This window comes from Triticum urartu, chromosome 1A (assembly GCF_056163025.1).
Source record: "Triticum urartu cultivar PI428250 chromosome 1A, HENAU_Tu73, whole genome shotgun sequence".
In the NCBI taxonomy this organism is placed as follows: domain Eukaryota; kingdom Viridiplantae; phylum Streptophyta; class Magnoliopsida; order Poales; family Poaceae; genus Triticum; species Triticum urartu.
In genome coordinates this window covers 48,169,128-48,181,989 of record NC_141873.1, presented here as the reverse complement: position 1 = coordinate 48,181,989, position 12,862 = coordinate 48,169,128, and positions in this window count along the sequence as shown.

The window sequence follows — 12,862 nt, the reverse complement described above, 5'->3', positions numbered from 1 at the left end:
CACAACCGCCTCCGCGCGCTCACCCGACGTTCGTGAGGTCGCCCGCCATGCCCCAGCACTCCGTGTCTTTTCCTGTTCGGCTATGTTTCACATGGGTTTGGCTTCAAGAGAATAAGCCGATGGCGAAGGGGAACCTTGAGGGAGAAGAGAGGACGATGAAGAGCACCATATAAACATCAACACATCAAGAGGTTCAACATCAAGTGACATGCGTACATAGCTTAGAAAGATGAATCTTCTCCTTTATGCATGTCTATCTACTAGTGTACTTGAGGTTGGTAGACTACTTGACAATCCTACTTCCTACCATACACATATTTAGGTTCGAGTCAATCGTCACGCAAGCCAAGGAGGAGTTCATGCACAAGAGAGCTCATGCGCCATTCAAGACATAACAAAATTATGCAAGAAAAAAAATGAAGAAAAGGTCCTTTCTCCAAGGCGCAAGGTGCAAAAGAGGATGTAGAAGTGTTGCTGCCAGCCAGTCGGGCTATCCGACCCAGGCTAATGGACTGTTCAACGCTAGGCGAGCGCCGCCTCATCATGGGTCTGTGACCATTTGAAAACTAATTATGGTTTCATGGGTCTGCATTTGTGGATCGGCAAAAGATAATCAGGAAAGGAGCTAACTGTGCAACTGAGTCCCACTTGTTTAAGGTGCCTTCATAAGTTCCCGAGAGCTCTGAATTCTCTGAGAAGCTTATAAATAGAACTGCATGCAACATTGTAGCCAACATGCTTCTTGCTTTCAAACCTTGGACCAAACCTGGGCAAGATGCTCATGAATTTAGCGATGGAAAAAGGAGCTCATGTTGAAGAGGAACTTATGAAGCATGCATTGCATGAAACAACACACTTTTTATAAAGTATAGTTACGATATTGGGATGTACTCTTCCATTAATTTTCCTGGTAATCTGAACTATAAATTTTCCAGTAACTGATCTACAATACAATATGTAACTATGTGGTTTGGTGGTTTTCATATGTTGATGAGTTCAAGTAGAGATTGGCTGTTTTTGAGATGTGTGTCATGCACTTAGAATCATTGAAGTAATTGCAATACTTGTTAGTTTATTATCTTGTGACAATTTGGTTTGAATTTTGTGGTATCAACTGACTCATCTTACAATAAACTTAGTGATACGTCGGCTAGAAGGTTCCATAATCTACTGCTTTCAAACTATATATCATTGTAGGCTAATTATTAACTTATGATTTATTTCACTCGGTAAATGATCCACTTTCAACTCGTTTCTTAGACATGACCATTTCGTGTGTGCGTGCGTGCGTGGGGTGGGGGGGAGGGAATAAACGTATGCAAAAGAATCTAGTCAGGCAGACACAGTGAAAGAAGCATCTAATGATCCAATTGACTATTGCAATTTGTGTTTATATAGTTTATTTTAGCCACCTATCATGTTTTAAATCTTCAATTTTCCTCGTACGAAAAATATCGGCATCCATATCATTATGTCTTTATTAATACAAACATGCCCTTGAAGAACCTAGATGCTCCGTTGATTATTGGTCGGTGATAGAGAGTATCTTACAACATGGCCCAAACTAATACATAAATTACGAACTACTACCTAATTTCAACAAAGAGGACCCCAAAAGGCGAAAGCAAACTGCATTTGGGTCTGAATCCGTCGACTAAGCTCGTCAGCGTCAGGAATGAAACCACCTGGTCCGACGGGCCCTCCATGGGTGACTCCACACTGAAGCCATGTTGTTTGCTCCATTGTGGCATCATGGCAAGGAAGAATAAAATGGACCGCCCTTCAGCCATAGGATTCAACAGCTTGCCAGATAGGACATTCTCATGGACCACCTCCATGGCATCATAGTCCCTCTGAGACCACCACTGATGATTCACACCGTCCCCATCTCTATCTTCTCCGCCGCTCGTCTCGTGCTGGATAGAATTGCAACACAGAGTGAAGCTAGAGCACCTCCTCCAGATGAGGGAATGACTTCACCCTTGTTGAAATCTCGGATCCAACGAGGCACGGCATTGGCAGAGCAAATCGGGCTGACATCTTCTGCCGTTGTCCCATCCGCAACCGCGGCGACGAGGAAAGAATGTGAGGATCACCACAAAGTCTTGCCACTGGTGCCACCACGAGCTTATTTTGGGGTGCTCTAGTAGACATGTCTCCTTCCCCCTTCTTCCACCATAGAGCCATTGTTGACATGATCACTATCAGATGCTACCCGCAAGCTCTCATGGCTGCTCCCCTCCCTGACGTAATGCCAAACAACGAGACTGAGCTAAATGGCACAAAAGACAACAACAACCCTAAACCTACTACACATAGGAACATCCTGAGCTCCCCTCTCATCCCCACTCCCCATGGCATTGGTGCGAGAGGAGAAGTTTCTTTTGGGAATACACGTGTTGCGTATCTTTTCGTTGATAGAGGGCACAACTCGGTATGCAGGGAGTAGAAGGAGAAGGGGTTGCTGAACCCCTAATTACAGAAGTTCGGGATACAAGTAAAATTGAGTCTAGTCCGTTGGCACCTGCCTTTGCCCAGGCGCGTGTGTCGACTTTGATCTGATCAACAATGAGAAAGTGAGATGGTTGGACACTCTCGAAGACACAATTTTTTTTCCGTGTTTATAGATGGTCCAAGCCGAAAAGCACAATGAGAGAGCACACGCCCTTCCGCAGGCTGGCCGGTGATGCGTGATAAATAGTAGTCCACCAGTTAAAAAACCCAGTTGTGCCATCGGGTGGTGCAATGGTGAGGCGACACCAAGAGGAGATCTCGTGGCAGACAATGGGAGAGGTGACACATCTAGAGCGGAGGTGGTCGATGGTCTCGTCCTCTTGGTCACAAAGGGCGAGATGAGAAGTGGAGGGGAGCCGAGGTACATTTTTTTTAAAAAAAATCACCGCTGGGGGGGGGGGGGTTCCCCACCTGAATATATTACTCAAAGAAGCGGATCACTCCGCAATTGTTACAAGAATTACATAAGCATGTTTGCACGTGAGGACAGGAAGGAACGCCACGAGAATACGTTTTCCTTATCTCCAGACTTGGGGAGGGGATGAGACCACAAGTCTAGATCATCAATGATCAATTTTAACGAGAGAGAGGAGTGAACGTCTAAGTTGCGGAAAGCCATAGCGTTCCGAGCATCCCAAATTTTCCATAGAATCGCAAGAAGGATGAAAGGCCATGATCCTCTAGGAGCATCCACAACCCGTGGTTCCTCCCATAGCCTCTGAACGTCGCTGGAAGGGGGACAAAGCCCAAGCCTCTGCTAGATCTTGAGCGCGAGAGCGCACGAGAGGAAGAGATGCACATTGTCTTCATGAGGAGCTCCACATCTGGGGCACAGGTCATTCAGGATGGTGTGTTTGCGGAGCAGATTGGCGCGGGTGTTGAGGTGGTTGTTGAAGAGGAGCCAAGTGAAAATTTTCACTTTGCTTGGCACATACGATCCCCAGATCGGAGCAACATTTCCACCGAAGGAGTCCGAGCGAAGAACAAGCTCATAGCCGCCCGAACCGAGAAGTCCTTGCCGTCCACTAGTAGAAAAGGGGGCAAAGGTCCAGGCCGGGTCAGCCCATTAGTCCCGGTTCAGTCCAGAACCGGGACCAATGGGGGCATTGGACCCGGTTCTTGAGCCCAGGGGGCCGGCCGGGCCACGTGGGCCATTGGTCCCGGTTCGTCTGGACCTTTGGTCCCGGTTGGAGGGACGAACCGGGACCAATGGGCCTCGCTCCTGGCCCACCACCATTGGCCCCGGTTGGTGGCATGAACCGGGACTAAAGGCACCCCTTTAGTCCCGGTTCATGCCACCAACCGGGACCAATGGTGGTGCCTATATATACCCCCTCGCGCAAGAGCAGAGCACACTGCTCTGTTTTTTCTGGCCGAGGGGGAGAGGGCTTGGTGGTGCTCTAGCTCACCTCCTATGCACACAAGGTGTTCGATGGAATGCCCGAGCCACACTACTTAAGCTTTCTCCTCTCCAAGCTCGACCTCCAAGCTCCATTTTCCTCAATATTTGTTTAGATTTAGCGGTCCGCCACGCCCCGTCCCCGTCTTCACCGCCGTCGATCACCCGCGCCGAGCTCATCGCCGGCACTACTGTGGTGAGCCTCTTGTTCTTATCTTCTTTCTGAAAGGAAAAAATATTCTTACTTGTATGTTTACATAGATACTTGTATTATTTTCTTACTTTTATTATTGCATCTTATATAGTGCGATGGTTTTGGTATCCGCCCCCATCGGCCCTCGTCCTGTCTATGATTCGGATGTGGTATATATATTATCTTTATAACTATTGGTTCATTTATTGTTTATGAAAATTATGCTGACCAACGTGACATAGATTTTATTTATCTAGGATGTATGTGAATCGGAAATTCCAACCGACCCTATTGTCGAGAGGTTAAATTTAGTTGAAGAAGAAAACAATTTCTTGAAGGAAAAAATAAAAAAAAATTGAGGAGGAGAAGATGATATTGGAGTTGCATGTTGCGGATGTCGTCGATGATCACAAGATCAAGATGGATGCAATGCGCTTGAAGATTAGAAAGATTAGAAAATATGCCATTCATACCGAGGCTTGGTATCATTATGTCGTTGAATCAATTGTTACCTTGGTTGCGATTATGATCGCATTTGTTTTCGCATTGAAATGTTTTACATAGTTTCAATGTATGGTTTAATTAATTAGATGCTCTGGAGAGCTATATGTTGTTAGAGGAGAACTATGTATGTACTTTGGTTTTAATGTGATGATGAACTTCTATTAATTTGGACACTTAATTATATATAATGCACGCAGATGAACCGGCAATGGATGTACGGTGACAGACACACCTCTGAGTACATTAAGGGCGTGCATGAGTTTCTCGATGCGGCTGAGGCAAACAAGCATAATGGTTTTATGTGTTGTCCATGCACTAAATGTGGGAATACGATGTCTTACTCTAACCGGAAAATCCTTCACACCCACCTGCTTTACAAGGGTTTCATGCCACACTATAATGTTTGGACGAGGCACGGAGAAATAGGGGTTATGATGGAAGACGGCGAAGAAGAAGAGTACGATGACAACTATGTGCCCCCTGAATACGGTGATGCTGCAACGCGGGGAGCTGGTGAAGATCAAGAGGCACCAGACAATGTGCCCAATGATGCTGCAACGGGTGAAGCTGCTGAAGATCAAGAGGAACCAGACGATGTGCCCGATGATGATGATCTTCGCCGGGTCATTGTCGATGCAAGGACGCAATGCAAAAGTCAAAAGGAGAAGCTAAAGTTCGATCGCATGTTAGAGGATCACAAAAAAGGGTTGTACCCCAATTGCGAATATGGCAACACAAAGCTCGGTACCGTACTAGAATTGCTGCAGTGGAAGGCAGAGAATGTTGTGCCTGACAAAGGATTTGAGAAGCTACTGAAAATATTGAAGAAGAAGCTTCCAAAGGATAACGAATTGCCCGACAGTACATACGCAGGAAAGAAGGTCGTATGCCCTCTAGGATTGGAGGTGGAGAAGATACATGCATGCCCTAATGACTACATCCTCTACCGCGGTGCATACAAGGATCTGAACGCATGCCCGGTATGCGGTGCATTGTGGTATAAGATCAGACGAGATGACCCTGGTGATGTTCACGGCGAGCCCCCCAGGAAGAGGGTTCCTGCGAAGGTGATGTGGTATGCTCCTATAATACCATGGTTGAAACGTCTGCTCAGAAACGGAGAGCATGCCAAGTTGATGCGATGTCACAGTGAGGACCATAAGAAAGACGGGAAGTTGAGAGCACCCGCTGACGGGTCGCAGTGGAGAAAAATCGAGAGAAAGTACTGGGATGAGTTTGCAAAGGACCCAAGGAACGTATGGTTTGCTTTAAGCGCGGATGGCATTAATCCTTTCGAGGAGCAGAGCAGCAATCACAGCACCTGGCTCGTGACTCTATGTATGTATAACCTTCCTCCTTGGATGTGCATGAAGCGGAAGTTCATTATGATGCCAGTTCTCATCCAAGGCCCTAAGCAACCCGACAACGACATTGATGTGTACCTAAGGCCATTAGTTGAAGAACTTTTACAGCTATGGAATGGAAATGGTGTACGTACGTGGGATGAGCACAGACAAGAGGAATTTAACCTAAAGGCGTTGCTGTTCGTGACCATCAACGATTGGCCCGCTCTTAGTAACCTTTCAGGACAGACAAACAAAGGATACCACGCATGCACGCACTGTTTAGATGACACTGAAAGTATATACCTGGACAAATGCAGGAAGAATGTGTACCTGGGCCATTGTCGATTTCTTCCGACCAACCATCAATGTCGAAAGAAAGGCAAGCATTTCAAAGGCGAGGCAGATCACCGGAAGAAGCCTGCCATGCGTACCGGTGATCACGTACTTGCTATGGTCAATGATTTACACGTAATCTTTGGAAATGGTGCCGGCGCACTAGCTGTTCCGAATGACGCCGAGGGACACGCACCCATGTGGAAGAAGAAATCTATATTTTGGGACCTACCCTACTGGAAAGACCTAGAGGTCCGCTCTTCAATCGACGTGATGCACGTGACGAAGAACCTTTACGTGAACCTGCTAGGCTTCTTGGGCGTGTATGGAAAGACAAAAGATACACCTGAGGCACGGGAGGACCTGCAACGTTTGCACGAAAAAGACGGCATGCCTCCGAAGCAGTATGAAGGTCCTGCCAGCTACGCTCTTACGAAAGAAGAGAAAGAAATCTTCTTTGAATGCCTGCTCAGTATGAAGGTCCCGACTGGCTTCTCGTCGAATATAAATGGAATAATAAATATGCCAGAGAAAAAGTTCCAGAACCTAAAGTCTCATGATTGCCACGTGATTATGACGCAACTGCTTCCGGTTGCATTGAGGGGGCTTCTACCGGAAAACGTCCGATTAGCCATTGTGAAGCTATGTGCATTCCTCAATGCAATCTCTCAGAAGGTGATCGATCCAGAAATCGTACCAAGGCTAAGGAGTGATGTGGCGCAATGTCTTGTCAGTTTCAAGCTGGTGTTCCCACCATCCTTCTTCAATATCATGACACACGTCCTAGTTCATCTAGTCGACGAGATTGTCATTCTGGGGCCCGTATTTCTACACAATATGTTCCCCTTTGAGAGGTTCATGGGAGTCCTAAAGAAATATGTCCGTAACCGCGCTAGGCCAGAAGGAAGCATCTCCATGGGCCATCAAACGGAGGATGTCATCGGGTTTTGTGTTGACTTCATTCTTGGCCTTAAGAAGATAGGTCTCCCTAAATGGCGGTATGAGGGGAGACTGACTGGAAACGGCACTCTTGGAAGTGACTCAATAATATGCAGGGACGGATATTCTTGGTCTCAAGCACACTACACAGTTCTACAGAACTCTACCTTAGTGACCCCGTATGTCAATGAACACAAGAACAGTCTGCGCTCCAAACACCCGGAGCAGTGCGACGACTGGATTACATGTGAACACATCAGGACTTTCAGCAGTTGGTTGGAAGCACGTCTCAGAGGTGACAACACTATTTGTGATGAGTTGTACTTGTTGTCCAGGGGGCCATCTTTGACTGTATTGATTTACAAAGGATACAAGATAAATGGGAATATATTTTACACGATTGACCAAGATCAAAAGAGCACCAACCAAAACAGCGGTGTCCGCTTTGATGCAACAACCGAGAAGGGAAAGGACACATATTATGGTTACATAGTGGACATATGGGAACTTGACTACGAACAAGATTTTAAGGTCCCTTTGTTTAAGTGCAAATGGGTCAATCTGTTAGGAGGCGGTGTATAGGTAGACCCACAGTACGGAATGACAATAGTGGATCTAAAAAATCTTGGGTACACTGACGAACCGTTCGTCCTAGCCAATGATGTGGCACAGGTTATCTATGTGAAGGACATGTCTACCAGACCGAGAAAAAGAAAAGATAAGGAAGCGAATACATAATACGATGAGCCAAAGCGCCACATAGTTCTTTCAGGAAAAAGGGACATCCTGGGAGTGGAGGGCAAGACAGACATGTCTGAAGATTATGAAAAGTTTCATGAAATTCCTCCCTTTAATGTCAAGGCTGACCCAAGCATCCTGATAAACGATGACGATTATCCATGGTTACGACGCAATAAGCAAATGTCTGATACGTCTCCAACGTATCTATAATTTTGATTGCTCCATGCTATATTATCTACTATTTTAGGCAATATTGGGCTTTATTATCCACTTTTATATTATTTTTGGGACTAACCTATTAACCGGAGGCCCAACCCAGATTTGCTGTTTTATGCCTATTTCAGTGTTTCAAAGAAACGGAATATCAAACAGAGTCCAAACAGAAAAAATCCTTTTTGGAACGTGATTTTCTCACCGAATAAGACTCAGGAGACTTGGACTCTACGTCAGAAGATACGGGAGTTGGCCACGAGGGTGGGGGGCACGCCCCCTACCTCGTGGGGCCCCCGAAGCTCCACCGACGTACCCCTTGCACCCATATATACCCACGTATCCTAAAAGTTCCAAAACGGAGATTAGATCGGGAGTTCCGCCGCCGCAAGCCTCTGTAGCCACCAAAAGCCTCTCGGGACCCTGTTCCGGCACCCTACCGGAGGGGGGATCCTTCACCGGTGGCCATCTTCATCATCCCGGCGCTCTCCATGACGAGGAGGGAGTAGTTCACCCTCAGGGCTGAGGGTATGTACCAGTAGCTATGTGTTTGATCTCTCTCTCTCTCTCGTGTTCTTGATTTGGCACGATCTTGATGTATCGCGAGCTTTGCTATTATAATTGGATCTTATGTTTCTTCTCCCCCTCTTCTCTCTTGTTATGGATTGAGTTTTCCCCTTGAATTAATCTTATCGGATTGAGTCTTTAAAGACTTGAGAACACTTGATGTATGTCTTGCGTGGGATACCCGTGGTGACAATGGGGTATTCTATTGATCCACTTGATGTATGTTTTGGTGATCAACTTGCGGGTTTCGTCCATGAACCTATGCATAGGGGTTGTGCATGATGAGAGCATTTTTGTGTGACAAAAATGGAGCATGACTAAACTATATGATTTTGTAGGGATGAACTTTCTTTGGCCATGTTATTTTGAGATGACATAATTGCTTAGTTAGTATGCTTGAAGTATTATTACTTTTATGTCAATATGAACTTTTGTCTTGAATCTTTCGTATCTGAATATTCATATCACAAGTAAGGAGAATTACATTGAAATTATGCCAACTAGCATTCCACATCAAAAATTATCTTTTTTATCATTTACCTACTCGAGGACGAGCAGGAATTAAGCTTGGGGATGCTTGATACGTCTCCAACGTATCTATAATTTTTGATTGCTCCATGCTATATTATCTACTGTTTTAGGCAATATTGGGCTTTATTATCCACTTTTATATTATTTTTGGGACTAACCTATTAGCCGGAGGCCCAGCCCAGATTTGCTGTTTTATGCCTATTTCAGTGTTTCGACGAAACGGAATATCAAACGGAGTCCAAACAGAAAAAAAAATCCTTTTTGGAACGTGATTTTCTCACCGGATAAGACCCAGGAGACTTGGACTCTACGTCAGAAGATACGGGAGCTGGCCACGAGGGTGGGGGGCGCGCCCCCGCCTCATGGGGCCCCCGAAGCTCCACCGACGTACCCCTTGCACCCATATATACCCACGTATCCTAAAACTTCCAGAACGGAGATTAGATCGGGAGTTCCGCCGCTGCAAGCCTCTGTAGCCACCAAAAACCTCTCGGGACCCTGTTCCGGCAACCTGCCGGAGGGGGGATCCTTCACCGGTGGCCATCTTCATCATCCCGGTGCTCTCCATGACGAGGAGGGAGTAGTTCACCCTCGGGGCTGACGGTATGTACCAGTAGCTATGTGTTTGATCTCTCTCTCTCTCTCTCTCGTGTTCTTGATTTGGCACGATCTTGATGTATCGCGAGCTTTGCTATTATAGTTGGATCTTATGTTTCTTCTCCCCCTCTTCTCTCTTGTTATGGATTGAGTTTTCCCCTTGAAGTAATCTTATCGAATTGAGTCTTTAAAGACTTGAGAACACTTGATGTATGTCTTGCCGTGCGTATCTGTGGTGACAATGGGATATCACGTGATTCATCTTGATGTATGTTTTGGTGATCAACTTGCGGGTTCCGCCCGTGAACCTATGCATAGGGGTTGGCACACGTTTTCGTCGTGATTCTCCGATAGAAACTTTGGGCACTCTTTGAGGTTCTATGTGTTGGTTGAGTAGATGAATTGAGATTGTGTGATGCATATCGTATAATCATACCCACGGATACTTGAGGTGACATTGGAGTATCTAGGTGACATTAGGGTTTTGGTTGATTTGTATCTTAAGGTGTTATTCTAGTACGAACTCTAGGGCTGTTTGTGACACTTATAGGAATAGCCCAACGGATTGATTGGAAAGAATAACTTTGAGGTGGTTTCGTACCCTACCATAATCTCTTTGTTTGTTCTCCGCTATTAGTGACTTTGGAGTGACTCTTTGTTGCATCTTGAGGGATAGTTATATGATCCAATTATGTTATTATTGTTGAGAGGACTTGCACTAGTGAAAGTATGAACCCTAGGCCTTGTTTCCTATCATTGCTATACCGTTTACGCTCACTTTTACCGCTAGCTACCTTGCTGTTTTTATATTTTCAGTTTACAAAAACCTATATCTACCATCCATATTGCACTTGTATCACCATCTCTTCGCCGAACTAGTGCACCTATACAATTTACCATTGTATTGGGTGTGTTGGGGACACAAGAGACTCTTTGTTATTTGGTTGCAGGGTTGCTTGAGAGAGACCATCTTCATCCTACGCCTCCCATGGATTGATAAACCCTAGTTCATCCACTTGAGGGAAATTTGCTACTGTCCTACAAACCTCTGCACTTGGAGGCCCAACAACGTCTACAAGAAGAAGGTTGTGTAGTAGACATCAAGCTCTTTTCTGGCGCTGTTGCCGGGGCGGCTAGGTAAGTGAAGGTATATCTTTAGATCTTGCAATCGAATCTTTTTGTTTCTTGTTTTAGCACTAGTTAGTTCATAAAAGAAAATTACAAAAAAATGGAATTGAGTTTACCTCATATGCTTCATCTTTTTAATGTCTATCTTGAAAATAAATATTTCGATAATTGTGCCGAAGTGTTAGAAGAAGAATGTATTAAAATGTTTGGCACTAAATCCTTGGATGATGAGCATGATTGCAATGTTGTTAGTATGAATTCCTTGAATATCCATGATGCTAATGATATGCAAAGTCACAAGCTTGGGTAAGCTATGTTTGATGAAGATGATATTTTTTGTCCCCCAAGCTTTGATGAGCAAATTTACTATGATGAAAGCATGCCTCCTATCTATGATGATTATTGTGATGATACATATGCTTTAAAGAATAATGATAACCATGAAACTTTTCATCTTGATCTTAATTTTCAATCACATGATAGCTATTTTGTTGAGTTTGCTCCCACTATTATTCATGAGAAGAATTTTGCTTATGTGGAGAGTAGTAAAAATTCTATGCTTGTAGATCATGAAAAGAATGCTTTAGGTGCTTGTTATATTGTTGAATTCATTCACGATGCTACTGAAAATTATTATGAGGGAGGAATATATGCTTGTAGTAATTGCAATAATATCAAGTTTCCTCTCTATGTGCTTAAAGTTTTGAAGTTATGCTTGTTTTGCCTTCCTATGCTAGTTGATTATTGTTCCCATAAGTTGTTTGCTCACAAAATCCCTATGCATAGGAAGTGGGTTAGACTTAAATGTGCTAGTCATATTCTTCATGATGCTCCCTTTATGTTTCAATTTTTTATCTTTTATGTGAGCATCATTGAAATCATCATGCCTAGCTAGGGGCATTAAACGATAGCGCTTGTTGGGAGGCAACCCAATTTTATTTTAGTTTCTTGCTTTTTGGTTCTGTTTAGGAATAAATAATCCATCTAGCTTCTGGTTAGATGTGGTTTTGTGTTTCAATTAGTGTTTGTGCCAAGTAGAACCTTTGGGAAGACTTGGGTGAAGTCTTTATGATCATGCTGTAAAAAACAGAAACTTTACCGCTCACGAGATTAGCTTCAATTTTTTACTGGAGAGTGTTATTTAGTTGATTATTTTTGCAGATGATTACTAGACAAATTCCTCAGGTCCACCAATTTATTTTAGAATTTTTGGAGTTCCAAAAGTTTGCGTTAGTTATAGATTACTACAGACTATTCTGTTTTTACAGATTCTGTTTTTCGTGTGTTGTTTGCTTATTTTGATGAATCTATGGCTAGTAAAATAGTTTATAAACCATAGAGAAGTTGGAATACAGTAGGTTTAACACCAATATAAATAAAGAATGAGTTCATTACAGTACCATGAAGTGGTGTTTTCTTTTCTTTCGCTAACGGAGCTCACGAGTTTTCTGTTAAGTTTTGTGTTGTGAAGTTTTCAAGTTTTGGGTAAAGATTCGATGGACTATGGAATCAGTGGCGAAGCCATGCATGAGCTGTGCAGTCAAATGACTACACAGCTTTTTGGCAAAAACATCATACAATAAGTATATATCATGCAGAAAAAATTATAAGTACATACATATGACTACACAAGTTTGAATTGACTACACATGAATGAATTCCTTGCACCGCCACTGTATGGAATAAGGAGTGGCAAGAGCCTAAGCTTGGGGATGCCCAAGGCACCCCAAGGTAATATTCAAGGATAACCAAGCGTCTAAGCTTGGGGATGCCCCGGGTGGCATCCTGATACGTCTCCGTTGTATCTACTTTTCCAAACACTTTTGCCCTTGTTTTGGACTCTAACTTGTATGATTTGAA